Source organism: Homarus americanus, unplaced genomic scaffold (assembly GCF_018991925.1).
Source record: "Homarus americanus isolate GMGI-L3 unplaced genomic scaffold, GMGI_Hamer_2.0 scaffold367, whole genome shotgun sequence".
NCBI lineage: Eukaryota > Metazoa > Arthropoda > Malacostraca > Decapoda > Nephropidae > Homarus > Homarus americanus.
Genome location: NW_024743709.1, coordinates 5096700 through 5108884, shown reverse-complemented (window position 1 = coordinate 5108884; position 12185 = coordinate 5096700).

Here is a 12185-nt window from a genome sequence, read left to right as displayed (position 1 = left end):
ACACACACACACACACACACACACACACACACACACACACACACACACACACACCTAAAAACACAACATTCTTCTGCCGTTTCTCTGCATATCAAACTTCTACTTCTTTGTCTGCTTATTTTTCTGTCTGTCTGTATGTAGTTCTCTTACATATCACCAACACATTCTCCTAAAAAAAAAAATTACACCCTCATTTTGAATCCCCTGAACACAAGAATTCTCGGTAATTAGGAAACTTATGAACTTGCTAGCCAAACAAACTTTACCCCCCCTTGTTGATTATAAAATGCACCCCTGAGCATCATTGGAGACAGATGGTTGCCTCTTCTCCAGCCTCTGAATACCGCACCGCTTTTGGCTTGAGTCCCTTGATTGGCTTCTTGGTACAGAGAAGTTCTGGATGAAAGTGAGCATTCATAGAGCCATCCAGATTCCTACTTAAGCTCACAAGGGCAGATTGATGAGGAAAATAATATTCTTTCTGCTCTCTTTCACTCAGGATGGAAGGCTCATCACAGCTGGAGGGTATGATGAGAATAATGGTTGATGTTTAAAGAGTAAATTTCCTTCAGAGACGGTGAATACACAAGATTGTTAAATGTAAACACACACACACACACTGTACCACATTTGATCCCTGACTAAGCACAAGAGTTAACAGGTCACACACACCTGGGAGGACACACCCCTGCAGGTGAGGACAGGTGAGGTGACGTCCACCCCCTCGAGTCACTACACATAAGAACATAAGAATGGAGGAAACTGCAGCGGGCCTATTGGCCCATACTGGGCAGTCCCGTTTACACCCAACCCCTATTGCTCATATAAGCATCCAACCTATGTTTGAAGTTATTCAGCTTATTCGAGTTAATGATGATATTTGGAAACTTGTTCCATTCATACACTACTCTGTTTCCAAACCGGTGTTTACCTATGTCGCGCCTAAAACTAAATTTGTCTAATTTAAAACCATTGTTACGAGTTCGCTCCTGGTTGGATAATTTGAGTACCTTCGTAATGTCCCCTTTGTTTAGCCCTGACTTCCATTTATACACCTCTATCAGGTCGCCCCTCGCTCTACGTCTCTCGAGGGAGTGCAAATTAAGATGCTTTAACCTGTCTCTATACTCAAGGTTCCTAATGCCCGGGATTAGTCTTGTCATTCTCCTCTGAATTCTTTCCAAGGATTCTATATCCATCCTGTAATACGGTGACCAGAACTGAACTGCGTAATCCAGGTGTGGTCTCACAAGCGCAAGATACAGTTTTAGGATGACCTCGCTAGTCTTGTAACCAACACTCCTTTGTATGAACCCAAGTACTTTATTAGCCTTGTTATGAGCAAAAACACATTGTTTACTTGGCTTAAGGTTCCTACTTATCATTACTCCTAAATCTCTCTCGCAGTCGGATTTCTCTATTCCATCGTTGTTCATCTGGTATCTGGTTTCCCTGTTTACATTTCCTATACTGAGCACTTCGCATTTGTCCACGTTGAATTTCATCTGCCATTTTTCAGACCATTAGAAGAATTTGTTTAGATCTTCCTGTAGTTTTGCGGAGTCCTCGTCAGATTTAATAACACGTCCTATTTTAGTGTCATCAGCAAATTTACTTATGTTGCTGTCTATGCCGATATCTATGTCGTTTATGTATATAATAAATAATAATGGTCCAAGTACTGAGCCCTGGGGAACTCCACTAGTGACGTTGCTCCAATGGGAGTTAGTGCCGTTAATGCTCACTCGCTGTTTCCTGTCCTGTAACCACGCCCTAATCCATTTAAGGATATTACCTTGATGCAATGTGCTTCTACCTTTCTAATTAGTCTCTCGTAGGGGACTCTGTCGAAGGCTTTGCTAAAGTTGAGATATACCACATCATAATTGTGCCCTCCGTCCACCGACTCGAAAACTGATGAAAAGAATGTTAATAGATTAGTTAGACATGAACGCCCGCTTCTGAAGCCATGTTGGGAGTCATTGATCAACTTGTGCTTCTCCAGGTGATTTCGAAAAGACTCTGAAATGATTGATTCAAGTAATTTGCCTACTATTGATGTTTGGCTGATTGGGCGGTAGTTAGAGGATAGTGATCTGTCCCCCTTCTTGAAAATCGGTATTACATTCGCTATCCTCCAGGACTCTGGTACTACACCTGTATTTAAGGACATGTTAAACAACTTTACTAAGGGCATACTAAGCTCTTCTTTACATTCCTTTAATACTCTGGCAAATATCTCATCGGTACCAGGTGACTTATTAGGCTTTAGTTTGTCTATTTGCTTACTAACATCGCTACTAGTCACTACTATCTCGCTTAATTTGTTTTCTTCACTATCTCTGAATAGAGTCGGTGCCTCGGGTATCATGTTTACATTTTCGGTGGGGAAAACTGTTGAAAAATATTTATTAAAATTATTGCTCATTTCTCCGTCGTTGTCAGTGAGCTCGCCGGTATCTGACCGTATTGGTCCAATCTTTTCTCATGTTTTAGTTTGATACAATTGGTAGAATCCTTTGGGGTTTGTCTTCGCCTCCCTTGCTATCCTTACCTCATTATTCCTCTTGGCTTTCCTTATTTCGGTTTTAACCCTACTCGCCAATACCTTATAACAATCCTGGAGGTAAATTTCGCCATGATTTATCCTTCTACCTATAGCCTTCCTTTGGCCAATGATGTTCTTTAAATAATTATTTATCCATTTAGGGTCATTGTTGTCTGATCTGAGTTTGTTGTATGGTATGTTCTGCCTTTGTGCATTACGTAACTCATTATATAAATTGTCGTGGAACTCGGCTATCTCAGGTCTCGTTATCAGGTCGGTGTCATCTGTCCGGTTCACGCCCAAGCGTGACACCCCTTCTCTCAGCTGCCTCTTTAAACTGTCAAAGTTTGCCCTTCTGAAATCTGGTACTTTAGTGGAATTTTCCTTACATCTGCCCTGAAAATCTAACTGGAATCTAATTTCTTTGTGATCGCTGTTTGCAAGTTCGTTCCCTACCTCGACATTGCTAATGAGGTTTTCTCTGTTCGACAGAACTAAATCGGGTATATTACTACCTCGGGTGGGTTCGGTTATATGTTGACTTAGGAAACAGTCCTGGATCGTTTCGAAAAAATCCTCTGATTCTGAGTTACCCGTAAGGTCAGTCCAATCTATTTGGCTAAGGTTAAAGTCGCCTACTATACAGACTTTGTTGTGTATGGAAGCCCTGCGCATTTCATCCCAGATAAGTCTCTCATTGACTCTATCAAGATTGGGAGGTCTATATATTACTCCTATGATTAATTTTTCCCTACCGTCGGTTAATTCTATCCAAATTGTTTCTGTATTCCGCTCAGTTTTTATTTCCTTATTTATTTCACACTTCAGATTATCCCTGACATAGATTGCTACTCCGCCTCCTTTCCTGGTCTGCCTATCGGTATGGAACAATTTGTAACCCGCAATTTGGTATTCGACCAGCAACTCACGTGAGTCTAGGTTGATCCATGGAAATGGTGTCAAGTTTAAGCTTTTACGTTTATTGTCTGTACATTTTGCTCTCCTTTATCCATTATTTGGTCTTTTCTTTCTTTGTAAATACACCCCACACACACTAAAACAAGTTACACTCACATCTTCTGGTAAAGATGCGAACTTTTCTCTGTTTCATAAGCAACATTTTTCTTAAATTTTACCTAAGTGCGTCTCCTCCTGATATTATAAAGAGGTGAAGAGACACTTGGTTACTCTCACACACAGATACACGTATATATCATGTCTTATCCCGCCATAAAAATTGCTTACGTCTGTTTACTTGTGTGTGTGTGTGTGTGTGTGTGTGTGTGTGTGTGTGTGTGTGTGTTATGCGCATGTGAAACAATACAAAATTCCTAAACTTCTAATATTATCATTCAAATACACCCACATAATTATCCGAAATGCACGTACATTATATTTTTCTTCACATTAAGCGCTTGGGAACTTCGTGTTTTCTTCTTTCCTTGTGGTTATCAGCATATATATATATATATATATATATATATATATATATATATATATATATATATATATATATATATATATATATATATATATATATATATATATGTGTGTGTGTGTGTGTGTGTGTGTGTGTGTCCATTCAAAACATCAAGCGAACCACAACAGTAAACAGGACCTGAATTTTGAATATGAAAAAAAATAACCCTACTGCCATTCCATGTTTCTCCTGGGGGCGTGAGGGAGGTACACACCCTTACTCCCTCCCACCTACCCTCCCTCCCACCTACCCTCCCTCCCACCTACCCTCCCTCCCACCTACCCTCCCTCCCACCTACCCTCCCTCCCACCTACCCTCCCTCCCTCCCTCCTTCCCTGCCTAGTCCTCCTACCCGGTGTTTGAAGCTACAATATTGACACTCGCGTTTCATCAGCCTGCCAGTGTGGACTCTGCATATTTCACAGGGTTCATTATACAACCTTTCGGAATATGTGATAGTGAGGGAGAGAAGAGGCAAGGGAGGTTAGGAGATAGTGTGGAAGGAAGGAAGGAAGGAAGGAAGTAGGTATGAAGGTTGCGTATAAGGAGTGAGGTAAGGACGGAAATGAGGAAATAAAGCTGGATATAAAAAGAAGAGCAAGGAAGGAAGGAAGGAATATTAAGAGATGGGAGGAGAGGAGGGAAATTCACAGATACGTAAAAAGTTAGTTAAGAAATAACAGAGAAGTGAAGATAAGTGGAAACAAAATAGGAAAAGGAGATAGAGAAGAAAGCAGGTCGTAAAAATAAGGCATGGGAGGGAGCAAGGGAGGGTAGAAGTAGAGAGGGAGGGAACGAGAGAAATTTAGGATCATAGCGGAAAATAGGGAGATGAAAGGTGGGAGTAAAGCAGGAAGATTGAAGGAGAGGGTAAAGGAAATGATAGAGAATATGGAAACCTAGAAAGTAAGGGAGAGAAAGAGGGAAAAAGGGGGAGGAAGAGGAAAATTAAAATAGAAAGGAGTAATGAGAGAAACCTGAAGGGGAAAAAGAGAGAGGAGGAATGAAAGGGCGGAGACCAAGGGAAGGAGAGAAGAAAAGAGGGAGGGAAGGAAAAAGAGAAGACGAGAGGGAGGGAAGGAAAAAGAGAAGACGAGAGAGAGAGAGAGACAGAGAGAGAGAGAGAGTTTTCTTTAATATAAACCCGGTGTGTGCGTGTCTGTTCATGTGGGCCAGTGTGTGTGTGTGTGTGTGTGTGTGTGTGTGTGTGTGTGTGTGTGTGTGTGTAGTGTTTGATATCCCAACTGTGAGTTTATTCCACACTCTGCTCCTGGTTTCATGAGGAGTGTTTCTTGGTCTTATTTGCTCTCTTGTGTGTCTGGATTTTAATGAGAGGTTTTTTTCTTACCTGCGTTCACCTGTGTTTGGTTAAAGTAGGCGTTTTTCTTACCTGCGTTCACCTGTGTTTGGTTAAAGTAGGCGTTTTTCTTACCTGCGTTCACCTGTGTTTGGTCAAAGTAAGCGTTTCTCTTACCTGCGTTCTTCTGCATTTTGGTTAATTTATGATAATTTGTGAGTTTTTATTGTTTTCCATTTGCGTTCTCTTATATCTAGTTCAGTGAGAGTTCTTGGGTTTTCTTACCTCCTCTCCTTTTCATTTGGTTAATAAGCGAGTTTTTCTTAACCTGCGTTCTTATGTATCTCGTTAAATTAAAGTTTTTTCATCATTAAATTAAAGATTCTTCTTTGTTAAATTTAAGGATTCTTTTCCTTACTAATTACATTACTGTGTCTGGTTTAAGTGAGAATTAAACATATATATGTTTTATTTATGAGAAACAATTTATGAGAAACAATTTATGAGAAACTATCCATTAAACTATAAAAGGAAAGCAAATGAGTGTTATTTTCCTTATCTCATGATTATATGTTAATGCCTAAGAGAATCGCTTTAATATAGTGAAGATAAATAAAGATAACAATGAGGCTAATGAAATAAAAGAGGAGGATAAATTATACAGAAGAACCATAGATTGATAATAATAGTGATAACAATAATAGAATAAAGGAACAAAGCTCAAGAAAATAAGTTTATAAACGAGTAGAGGAAACTATGGACAAAGAATATGGAGTTAAGAGTTAATGAAATAAAGACGAACGTAAGGGTTGGGTTTGGTTGGGTCAGAAGCGTAAACAGACAGACAGAGAGACAGACAGACACAGATATCCTGCTGTCTCCCTCTTTATATACATTGGTTGATGAATACTATACCATTAAGGTTAATAATAGGTAAGAGTCACACACACACACGCACACACATACATACATACACACACACACACACACACAGACAAAAAGAAGAATGAAAAATTACTTCCCTCCTCAATTCAATTAATTCTATGTAAACACTGCCTACATTTTTAATTTAGGAAAAGCAGCGACGAGACCCTTTCTGTGAGAGAGAGAGAGAAATCAAGATAAGCGTGATATAAAAGAAATATAGAGAAAGAAAGCGAGAGAGAGAGAGAGAGAGAATATCATCGACGAAAAACAACCCACTTGCCACCTTTTTCATTCTCTGGCCCTGGCGTTCAATCTCTTAGTGAAGAATTAATCTGATTGGATCACGAATAGAGAGGGGGAGGGAGAGGAGAGGAAGAGAGGGAAAGGGGGGAAGAGAGGGAAAGGGAGGGGAAGTGAAGGGGATGGGAGGTGAGGGGGGATACTGAGTAATGGATGGGTTGAAGAAGAGAGAGAATAATAAAAAGGGCAAGAGATGGATAAGAGGAGAAATATGGAATGGAGTGGATAGAAAGGAAAAGATAGTATAGGAGGGAGCAAGAACGAAGGAGAGAGAAGGTAGTGATAGAAATGGGATAAGAGGAGAGAGATAAAAAGATGGATGGAAAGTTGATAGGAGATAATGAAGAAGGTTATAACAAGTGGATAGGAGGGAATAGAAAGTGGATGGAAAGAGAGAAATAGAAGAAATAGTAATTAGCAAAAAAGAGAAAGGGGGAAAACGAAGAGGAATTAGAAAAGAGGAAAAGAACATGAACGATGGAATAGGTGAATAGATAAGATATAAAAACAGAAATAGGAAGGGCCAAGGGATAGATATATAGATAGACAGATAGGGAGGAATAGGCAGTAGTGGGAAATAAAAATAAATAAATAAATAAAAATCAGGGAATGTGGAGAGAAAGAGTGTGGATGGGGTGAGGGTGAAGCGAACAGGATGAAAGAGAAAGTTACAATAAAAATGGGAAATGGAGAAAATGTAGCCAGAGTAAATGGGTGGAAGTACTAGGAGAGAGAGAGAGAGATGAGAACTAACCGTAAAGAAAAAATATAACGGAAGTGGGATTAAATGAAACCAAAAGTTGAATTCCAAATAAAACTAAATATAAAACAAAAATAAAGGCAGGAACAGTTAGAACACGGGTGATAAACCAAGAACTGTAGATAACGTTGGAGAGAAGAGGAATGAATATGTAACAGGCAAGGGAGGAGATAAGGGTGGACATGTAACAAGACAGATAACAGAAGTGGAATTAGCAATAGATAAGAAAATGATACCTAAAGGTAGTGAGACGAAATAAATAGTAAGAAGAATCAGAAGAGGGAATAGGACGAAGGAAGTAAAAGTGAAAATATACAATAATGATAAGGAATAACAGAAAAGATAAAATATTATTGGTAAGTGAGAATAAAAGATGTGTGTGTGTGTGTGTGTGTGTGTGTACATATGCTTATTCTTATCACAACTCGTTACCCAAAACAAAATACTTAAACTACATTCACCCTCACAAAAGAACGACAACACTCACCAACACTCACTTACACTCACTTACACTCACCCCAGAAGTAAAAGTCAACAAGGAACTAGAAGTGACTGACCTATAATAGACTACAACCAGACCATGAAATGTAACCTACAAGTATGACCTTCGTTAAACAGTAACAAGGAGTAAAAAAAAAAACATGAAATACATCACACAGTTCTATACATATTCCATACAGCACGTTGATGAGGTATACAGGAGATGAACTCAGGCGTGGTAGGTGTAGTGGTGTATCTGTAACGAGGTGTGTTAAGTGTAGCGGTGTGCGTGTATCTTGTCTTTGGGTGATGCTCAGAACGAAATCTGTGTTCAGTAAAAAAATCAGTTATTCTCGGATATCTTGAGAGTTGTACCTATAAACATTCAGCTATATGTAATGGGATTAATCAAGGGTGGGATCGAACCCTGGTCTTCCTGTATGAGAGACAAATGTTGTTACCACCTTACCAGATCACCCTCACGAGAAAATGGTTGAGGCACAATGGTCGGTAATCTATTTAGCATCAACAAACTATTTCTTTCTGAATCCTCTTTTTTTTTCCCCCCGGGTGGTGATCATGGCATAGTGGTAACCATACTCACCTCTTACACAGGGAGACCAACGTTCGATATTGACCTTGATTATACATGTGGGTGTGTGTGTGTGTGTGTGTGTGTGTGTGTGTGTGTGTGTGTGTATTTTTGTCGTAATCTCATCTCTCCCCTACTGTTGGCTGTTCACTACACCACCTCGCCAACTAACAATAATGCAATGCTATTATCTCTCATGGAGAAGTGCATTACTCTCTCTCTCTCTCTCTCTCTCTCTCTCTCTCTCTCTCTCTCTCTCTCTCTCATATCTTCCAATTGTCATTTCCTTTGGTTAATTCTACTTCCTCATTTCATACTAAACTCATTCTTTCTCTTCCACCCTTTGTGTCTCCTTTCCTTTTCCACTTTTCCTTTATCATCCATTTTTCTCTTTCTCTCACTCTTCCTTTATCCGCCTATGTCTTCTCTCTACTTTTCCTTCTTTCCACCTTTCCATTCTCCCCTCTTCCATCTCATCCTTCCCCTCTCTCTCTTTCTCTCTCACTTTATACTCCTACCCTCATTCCTACCTCCTCCTCTCCTCCTTTCCTCTCTCCTCCTCTCCTCCCTCTTCCCCCTCCTCCTCTCCTACCTCCTCCTCTCCTTTCTTCCTCATTTCCTCTATTCCTCACTACTCCTCTGTGTGTCTCAGCAAAAACAGAAACATTACCACATCTATGAGAGTGAGACGGTTCAAAAAACTGAAGTGGTCCTGAACTTGACAACACTGGAAATTAGTTCTTGGCAAAAGGAGGGGAAGAGTGAAGGAGTGGGAGGGAGGAAGGAGGGAAGATGGCAGGGAGGAAGGGAGCAAGGGAGCGAGGGAGGGAAGGAGGGAGGGAGAATAAAGTAGAGGGAATGGAGGAAGGGAGAGTGATGGAAAGGGAGGGAAAGGTAGGGAGAAGAGATAGGGAGAGGAAGAAAGAGGGAGTGAGGGAGGAGAATAATGTAGAGGGATGGAGGAAGGGAGAGTGAGGGAAAGGGAGGGAGAAGAGATTGGGAGAGAAGAGGGAGGGAGGGTGGGAGGGGAGAGAGAGGGGAGAATAAAATAGATGGACTGAGGGAGGGAGAGTGAGGAAGAGAAAGGGGAATAATAAAGTATAGAGATGGGGAGAGGGAAAGGGAGGGTGGAGAGTGGGGGAAAGGGAGGGAGGAGAGTGGGGGAGAGAGGGAGTGAAGGAGAGAAAAGAGGGAGAATGGACAGTAATTGAGAAGGAGAGAGAGAGAGACAGAGAGAGAATTTACTATCAAACAAACACACACACTAACGCTAACAGCTGATGAATCGTCACTAAAGCGAGGTCGACATCCCTTTAGTGTGTTTATAGTCAATATAACGAGGTTCTCAGCCCTATAGAATACACCAAAGCTTTATACACATAATTCTTAATCCTCTCGTATACTTCACAGTCTTACTCTCACACTAACAGCCTCAGGTAAAGGTTAATTAAAGGTATGGTAATTACAGAGAAGCTCCGGTGAACTAATAAGGTTAAGAGTCACCACAGGAAAATAGTAATCAATATCCTTTAGCTACGATCACTACAGCGGGGTCATGTTCACTGCAACGGAGTTTGGATCAGGATAAAGACGTGATTATCGAGTGGTTCTTATTATAGAGGTGGAGATAAAGTTATGGTTTAATTAGTGAGGTTATGCTTGTCACAATGGGATAATGTTCGCTAAGCCGGGGTTATTGTTACTCATTCGGAATCAGAGTCACTATATCCAGGTTGTTGAAAGAATTGAGGTTAATGGTCGTTATAATAGGGGGTTACTTTATCTGCAGTCGATGATATTACGTATTGTAGTATTATCGTCTCTACAGCAGGGCGAGATCGTTATAACGGGGTGACGAGTTTTAAAATGGAGTCTTTACAACGGAGTGAGAACCTCTACAACGGAATGAGAACCACTACAACGGGGTAAGAACCTCCACAACGGAATGGGGACCTCTACAACGGAGTGAATGTCTCTACAACGGGGTGAGAACCTCTACAACGGAATGAGAACCACTACAACGGAATGGGGACCTCTACAACGGAGTGAATGTCTTTACAACGGAGTGAGAACCTCTACAACTGAATGAGAACCTCTACAACGGGGTGAGGACCTCTACAACGGAGTGAATGTCTCTACAACGGAATGAGAACCACTACAACGGTGTAAGAACCTCTACAACGGAATGGGGACCTCTACAACGGAGTGAATGTCTTTACAACGGAGTGAGAACCTCTACAACTGAATGAGAACCTCCACAACGGAATGGGGACCTCTACAACGGAGTGAATGTCTCTACAACGGAATGAGAACCACTACAACGGTGTAAGAACCTCTACAACGGAATGGGGACCTCTACAACGGAGTGAATATCTCTACAACGGGGTGAGAACCTCTACAAAGGAATGAGAACCACTACAACGGGGTGAGAACCTCTACAACGGAGTGAATGTCTCTACAACGGAATGAGAACCACTACAACGGGGTAAGAACCTCTACAATGGAATGGGGACCTCTACAACGGAGTGAATATCTCTACAACGGGGTGAGAACCTCTACAAAGGAATGAGAACCACTACAACGGGGTGAGAACCTCTACAACGGGGCGAGGATCACACTAACGGGTTTATTGTAAGAAGAGGACGTAATGGTCACTAAAGCTGGGTAACGAGCAGACGTATATTTCTATGAATATCCAATAACCAGTCTTCCCGTATTAGGGCAGGAAGGTGAAACAAAATTCTATCATACATATACTATAAGAGTTTCATATTAAAAAGAGCGGAAAAGAGGTCGACAAGGGAAGGGAGAAAAAGAGAGAGACAGAGAAAGAGACAGAGAAAGAGAACGGAAGACAGACATGCAGAGAGAGAGATAGAGAGACAAGTAGACAGACAAACACTAAAGGAGAGATGAATAGATGTATATTGAGAGAGAGAGAGAGAGAGGGAGAGAGAGAGAGAGAGATATATATATATATATATATATATATATATATATATATATATATATATATATATATATATATATATATATATATATATATATATATATATATATATATATATACCGATTTCAGTTTTGCCCAATCTTAAAAGCCCAGTTTTGCCTAATCTGAGAACCCGATTTCAGTTTTATCTAACCTGAATACCCAATCTGAGGTGTCCCGTTAAATCTCACGAAATTGAAGACGCTGTTATTGTTTATATAGCGTACAAGCCAGAGAGGTTCATAGGAGACCTTCACACTGACGGTAAGAGCTAAATTGCACTCGAGTAAAATGCCTACTCTTGCTTAGTATTTTTTTCTTGATGTATAAAGCTACTATCTTGACTTTCATTTCTATTACTCTAAGGACATTGTATTTCTTGTGGGTTTCATTGGTCTAAATGGTGTATGAATGATTGTATATTTGTCTATTTAGATTATACTGAGACATACCCACATACAGAATCAAAATCAGATGCTGATTTTCTACCTAATTACCTCCTTAGCATGAGTTCTTATTTCCTTATTTTTTATCATATTTTTCAATGTCTGATTCAGTTTATTTGAATCAAAGTTAAAAAAAAAAAAAAAAAAAATTATATATATATATATATATATATATATATATATATATATATATATATATATATATATATATATATATATATATATATATATATATATATATATATATATATATATATATATATTATAGATAAAATATTCAGTTCAATTAAAATTACAGTGGGCCGTTCATTAAGTACAGCTAGGTAGTTATGAACGTCTAAATCCCCTCCACCCCCAAAAATACAC